We start from the raw sequence: 6,453 nt of genomic DNA on the forward strand, positions 1-6,453 counted from the left end.
GGGCCAAAACAAAAGTGTTGCGTTTATAATTTTGTTCAGTGTATATATTTTGGAGATGCACTGGTCAACTGGCCATCAATCAGAACCAAATATTTTTTGTTTGTTAGTTTTTTTTGTTGTTGCTTTAGACACAGTAATGGCAAACAGCCATCCCTTATTTTTTCCATTCTGTTGTCTGTTTTGTGTCAGACCTCTCAAATCAGTGCTGTGAAAGTAAATGCATAGAAAAAAAACATCACTCATTTATTTGCTAGAGCCTTTATTTGTCAGAGAAACACATACACTTTTTATTATCACTCTATCATTACTATCTTCAAGGAGAACAGAAGCGTCCATAAAACAGAATGCTGTTGGAGGGATTGTGTCGGATGAAGAAAAGAAAGGGATGGTCTGCAGTAAAGGTTTTTGGGTCTAATGGCATTGAGGTTGTTTCGATAACGACGCCGGTGGCTCCAGCCGCTTCGGTTCCTTCCTCATTTACTTCAACGAAGGCTTTATGAATCACCTTCGACACCACCAGGTCATTGTTGGGCGACATGCCTGAAAGATTCACCTTGTGCAGGTCAAACACATCCTCCATCCCCATGCTGATCAGAAGACTCTTCATGTCATAGCTTTCCTCCATCTTAAATTTGGGTATAGATACTTGAACTTGCTCTTGAAGCATCTTGCTGGGTTTGGTCCACTCCATGAGCTTCTCGTAGGTCAGTGCCTTTTCAAGCTGGATAATCAGAGAGTCGTGTTAATGCGTTTCTGTTTATTTTAAATGGGTTCTGTTTATGCAGCATCATTTATTTAACACTCTTATTTTGTGTTTGGACAGACCATTTCATTCATCATTAGAAAGTCTTGTAAACTGTAACTATTCAAAGACTAGTATATTTATGCAGCAACCAGCAATTACAAATAATGAAAAAGCACACCATATAATCAGTGATGTCTCACCTTCTGAAGGCCTGTAGTTTCGTCTTGAATCTCATTCGGAAGGATGATCAACATACTGAGATTCTTCCCGACATACGGCAGCTCCAGAACCTGACTGTTCAACTCTGGGATAAAGGCCAGAGGAAACTTTGACTTATGTCGCATCATCTTCACTGGTTTAGTGTGAGTCTGCAAAGCATCAAAGGTCAATAGAATCATGCCAAAACTGTTTTTACGACTGTTAAAAAATATACATGAACTCTCACCTTGCTCAGCTTAAACTGTCCATCTCTGGTGGCTTCCTTTGGGAATTTCTTCTCCCAGTTCCCCTTGAAGTAGATGGCGTTCACCAAAACCAGTCTCGTCATCTCACCGATGGATCCCTGTGGGAGCAAGTCCTTGATCTTCTCTGAAATTAAAATGGACATTTTCCAATTTAAGCATTGATTTGAAGTGATTCACACAAATAAATCAAATTAATTCTAAATCAAAACACTATTAAAGCATCTGTCAATTAAAGCGCATGATGCAGTTCTAATGAAAATGCAAACTTAATGGCCAAATGAACAAAACCCCTAAAACTTAAACTTCCTATTTATAATATTTTCAGAAACAGCACATGAAGCTAAACATGAACCTAAAGTGCTGAAATATGCCAACATAGTTTTTTTTAAAAGTGCAAAGTGTGTATAAAATCAAATTAAGTTCATGCTGGTTTTTACCTTGAGTGTTTTTCTCCACCCATTTGTTGATGTTGATACGCACAGCCTCTGATTTCTTCTTGAAATCCACCTCCTCCAGTCCGGCTTCATAGTATTTTTTGGCATCATTGAGGAATTTCTGTAACAGAGCAAATGGATTGAATTAGAGATGATTTCCTGAACTATGTTCTTTAATACACGAGCAAACATTTAATTATTTTCTTTGAGTCTTACCTCGACAAACTGGTAGGATTGTTCTCCGTAGAGACGGTTGGCGAGACTCAAAACATACGGCGCTCCTGGTTTCTTCAGTTCACTCATGAGCTTGTTGAAGCCGGAATGAATTTGGTCCTCAGTTTTTTGTCCAGATGTTTGCTGAGCAGGAGATTTCTGTTTACATAAAAAATATCAAAATTAATTCCCCAAGACTACACACACTATTAGAGCAAATACATTTAACGTGTTTCATGTGAATACTCATTCTGAACCTGTTCCAAGTTTTGGGTCTGTTGCATCATTGGTGGTTCATGTTGACCCTTGACACCGCAGGGCATCTGGGGCTTCTGGCTTGTTGATGAGTAACTTGAATCACAGCATCGGGTTTGGCAGGATTGTTTAAAGCCCAAAACCTACACAGCATTATTGTATATAAATGCAGTTTTAATTCTGAACACCTGGCCATTAAAAGTGCATAAGTGTGAAATCACCTTAAACATCTGCTCTGCTGTGTTTCCTTTTGCTCCGAGCGACACCATGGCCAGAGCTGAAGAGATGCTGATCGGAGAGTAGAAGACATTTTCCTGATGCGTTTCCTCCGCTGATCTTCTTGAACAGGTTTAGAGAGAACTGTGTGTTTGCTGCAGATAAACGCTCCATTTTCACAAGCTGTGTAAGAAATAACAATAGTTTAAATAACAGCAGATTTGAAGGTGGACAGATCTAAACTGCATACAGAGAAGCTCCTCTAACAAACAGAGTTCAGTTAAAGTATTACCTGGAATATTCAGCAGAAATGAAGAAGATTCCCTGCGTGACTGAGGCGAATGAATCAGTCGGTGTAGGACTGAGTCTAATAAATGAAGCCTCGCCCTAATCTATTAATCCATGTCCAGCCTTCTTGTAAAATAAGAATGAATGTTTCTATTATTATATATTGATATATTTCTTCACTAGAAACACCATTAAATGTAAACTGAATGATTCAGTCTTCATTTCACGCCTTCATCATAAAAGAACAGGAATACAGGAATGATAAATGAAAATGGTATTATTCACAGTTTGTCATTTTTAATCCTGATATCTGTGCAATTCAAAAACTCAGCAAGCCACACCTGCCTCTTTGACACCAATTATGAGAGATGGCCAGGTCTCTCACCCTTAACCAACAAATGATCAATTACAAATGACACATCGCTAGAGATCAGATTTCAGCATTAAAACAGAACACAGATACAAGATGGTTCAACCTAGATCAATTAGATAAATTTAACTTCACAAAAACCACTCTGGTTGCATCAAATAATTAAATGAACACTCAAAATTATTTTTATTCTAAAAAGTTAAATGTGTCCAGAATGTGTGCCGCTGCTGGCCAAATGGGTGTCCTATGCAGGATTGTATTGTTGTGCCCCCTACTTCAAATATCAAAAATAAAATAAATAAAATAAATAAAAACTACTATAGGGGTCAAAATAGAACTTTAATAATAATAATAAAGTAAATAAATAAATTGTATTATTTATAAATTACAATTGTAGCTCTCGACATTTACCTATGGCTATGACTTTATTAAGCATTCAAAATCATGCAAAATAAAATGAAGTAGTTTAACTATGATAAAACCATGTTTTTTTTTGGCTTGTGAAGTCCATATGTTTTTTTGTTGAAGAAATTATTGAGGCTGTGTCATCTATAGCATAAAAAGCTGATCCTCCTGTAAGTGTAACAGCAGCATTTACCCTTTGGCTCCCTATATATATATATATATATATATAATATATATATATATATAATATGTAAAAATTGATAGCCTGAATGTACTGTAAGTCGCTTTGGATAAAAGTGTCTGCTAAATGCATTAATTAAATTTTATATATATATTTATTATAGGCTATTAATACTTCTTTGCACATTTTTATTTGAAGTAACAAAGCCATGGTTAATTTGCATAATTTGCTGTTATTATGTCTACAAGAACAATTATCTGTGTTGTTATTCTTGTTAAAACCATGGAAAGTTTTGTAAAGGGACATGGAAAGTCAGAGAGAACAGATGCATTGGTGGTGGTGAAAATATTTCTGACATTAAAAACTATATGTAAAGCACTTTGAATTACCATTGTGTACGAAATGTGCTATATATGTGCTTTGCTCGATTAATGAGGATAGGTCACCCATTCAATTGATAAATTAACTGAACTACTAACGTTATAGTATTAATTAAAAATAAACTGACATTAGGAATCAATCAAGCCTGCTGGCCTTTTTCTTCGCTCATACCACGTCCTCGAAAATCCTCGTTTATAGACTTCCCGCCCTTGTAGATACTTGTTTGATGTTACAATTTGGTCTTGGTTGTCCTAATTCTTTAATTGCCAATTTATCCTTATTGCTACAACGAATGAATGGTATCTTCCGCACGGTCGATTTTTACGTCACGCCTACCTAGCGGTCCATAGCAGACTCGCGGACAAAGAAAGTTTAACAGAGGCTTAAGATGCAGTGTAAACGTGCACGGGAGCATGACTTGACGTGCAATATTGCAGAAAATGTGCTAGTGATACAGTATGTGTTTAACCCTTACGAAAAATAACCATGGTTTTATTAGTTAAACTAGTAACCCATGGTTTTTTGGCGTATTGACTGCCATTTGTAAAACCACAGATTTACTACAAATACCATGGTTAAACTATGGTTAATATAGCAAAACCATGGTTAATTTGTGGTTACCATGGTTTAACTACAGTAACTATGGTTTTTTGGTTTTATTTGTAGTAAAACCATGGTAAATTTTCGTAAGGGAAGTTACGTTACATTACGTATTTTCACATAAAAACATTAGGCTATAGCTTATATTTCTTTGTGCATTTTTAAATTAATGTAAAAAGAAAATTTATTGTAAAACTGAAGAATTTTTTTTTTTTTTAAATTGTGTTCAGCATGGTTGGCCGCATTTGAATTTGTGACGGGCCGCATGCAGACCGCGGGTTGAGAACCACTAAGTTAAAGTAACAATTGGGATATGATTTACATTATTATAAATATTAAAAATAAAAAGGTGTGCATTATAGAGGACACCTAGATTAACAGTTTACAGTTGTTTTATGAACGGAAGTAATTCTCCTCAAATGCTATTGACGTTATAACCAACCTGTGTAACTTTAGAGATGGTCCCTAAACTTTATGCCATTATTTATTTTTTTAATTTCAGCTGTTTTCTTCTCTCTGCGCCGGATTGCTGAGGTCTGTTCCACAGACATAGATGTCCATCCATCAATTATGAACATTCACCCGCAAACATGAGGTCTGATCGTTTGCGAGGGCGGTTTGGGCAAAGGCGCCCATTTTTATTTTTTTAAATGAAACCGGGATGGTGCCCTACACAAACTGCATATAGGGAGCACCAGTACTGTCCAGAATATTTATCATAGTTTTAGTGACAACGACATAGATTATAAACCAAGTATGAAAAATGTTTTCACAGCATTATTTTTTTACAAAATTGTAATGTGTACCAAAAGAGGCATAAAATGCCCCCAGTTTGACAAAGTAATAAATTTACACCAAAAATCAGAGTACATGCAGTTTTAGTTTAAGATTAAAAAGTAAACATTACAAAACTATAAATAGCCTGTTTGAAAGATATTGTTAGATGGCGCTAACTGGTTAGCTACCTGATGCTTAAAGATAATTTTTAAATAAAGTCCAAATATATCCCTAGTTAGTTGATGGACAAAGGATTTGTGTTCAGAACAGGGTATCTACAGTAATTTTGGTGAGAACATTCTTTCTGGCATACATCTAAATGTTGATGACAAATTATATCCTTCAGCTTCCATGATCCAGGTTAAAAAGATTCAACTATAAATAGATTTTTTGGAGATGCACTGGTCAGCTGGCCATCATTCAAAACCAAACAGTATGTTCTTTTTTGCTTCAGACACAGGAATGGTGAATGGCCATCCCTTATTTTATTTTTACATTTAGTCGGTTTTATGTTAGAGAGAAGAAAATTACACAAACCTCAGTTATTTGCTAGAGCCTTTATTTAAACAAACTTTGTATTATCACTCCATCATTACGATTCAAGGAGAACGAAGCGTCCATAAAACAGAATGTTTTTGGAGGGAGTGTGTTTGGATTAAGAAAAGGAAGGGATGGTCCGCAATAAAGGCTTCTGGAATTGTGGCCGATTCCAATATGATAGCAGTGGCTGCGGCCGCTTCGGTTCCTTCCTCGTTTACTTCAACGAAGGATTTATGAATCACCTTCGACACCACCAGGTCATTGTTGGGCGACATGCCTGAAAGATTCACCTTCTGGCGGTGAAAAAACATCCTCCATCCCCATGCTGATCAGAAGACTCTTCATGTCATAGCTTTCCTCCATCTTGAATCTGGGCAGAGATACTTGGACTTCCTGTCGATGCATCATGCTGGGTTTGGTCCACTCCATGAGTTTCTCGTAGGTCAGTGCCTTTTCAAGCTGCATAAGAAAGTCATGTTAATGCTTTTTATTTGTACAGCAATCATTGATTTGACCGTGTTTGGATAAACCATTTCATTCTATATCTATTATTCTCTCTCTATCGCTCAATCACCTTCAATAGC

General features: G+C 36.3%; 1 pseudogene; it reads right to left on the reverse strand.

Moving 5' to 3' along the window:
* Positions 1–252: 252 nt before the first annotated feature.
* Positions 253–2,646, reverse strand: LOC113082462 (leukocyte elastase inhibitor-like; annotated as a pseudogene).
* Between the last annotated feature and the right edge of the window lie 3,807 nt (positions 2,647–6,453).

This window comes from Carassius auratus, unplaced genomic scaffold (assembly GCF_003368295.1).
Source record: "Carassius auratus strain Wakin unplaced genomic scaffold, ASM336829v1 scaf_tig00036171, whole genome shotgun sequence".
Taxonomy (NCBI): domain Eukaryota; kingdom Metazoa; phylum Chordata; class Actinopteri; order Cypriniformes; family Cyprinidae; genus Carassius; species Carassius auratus.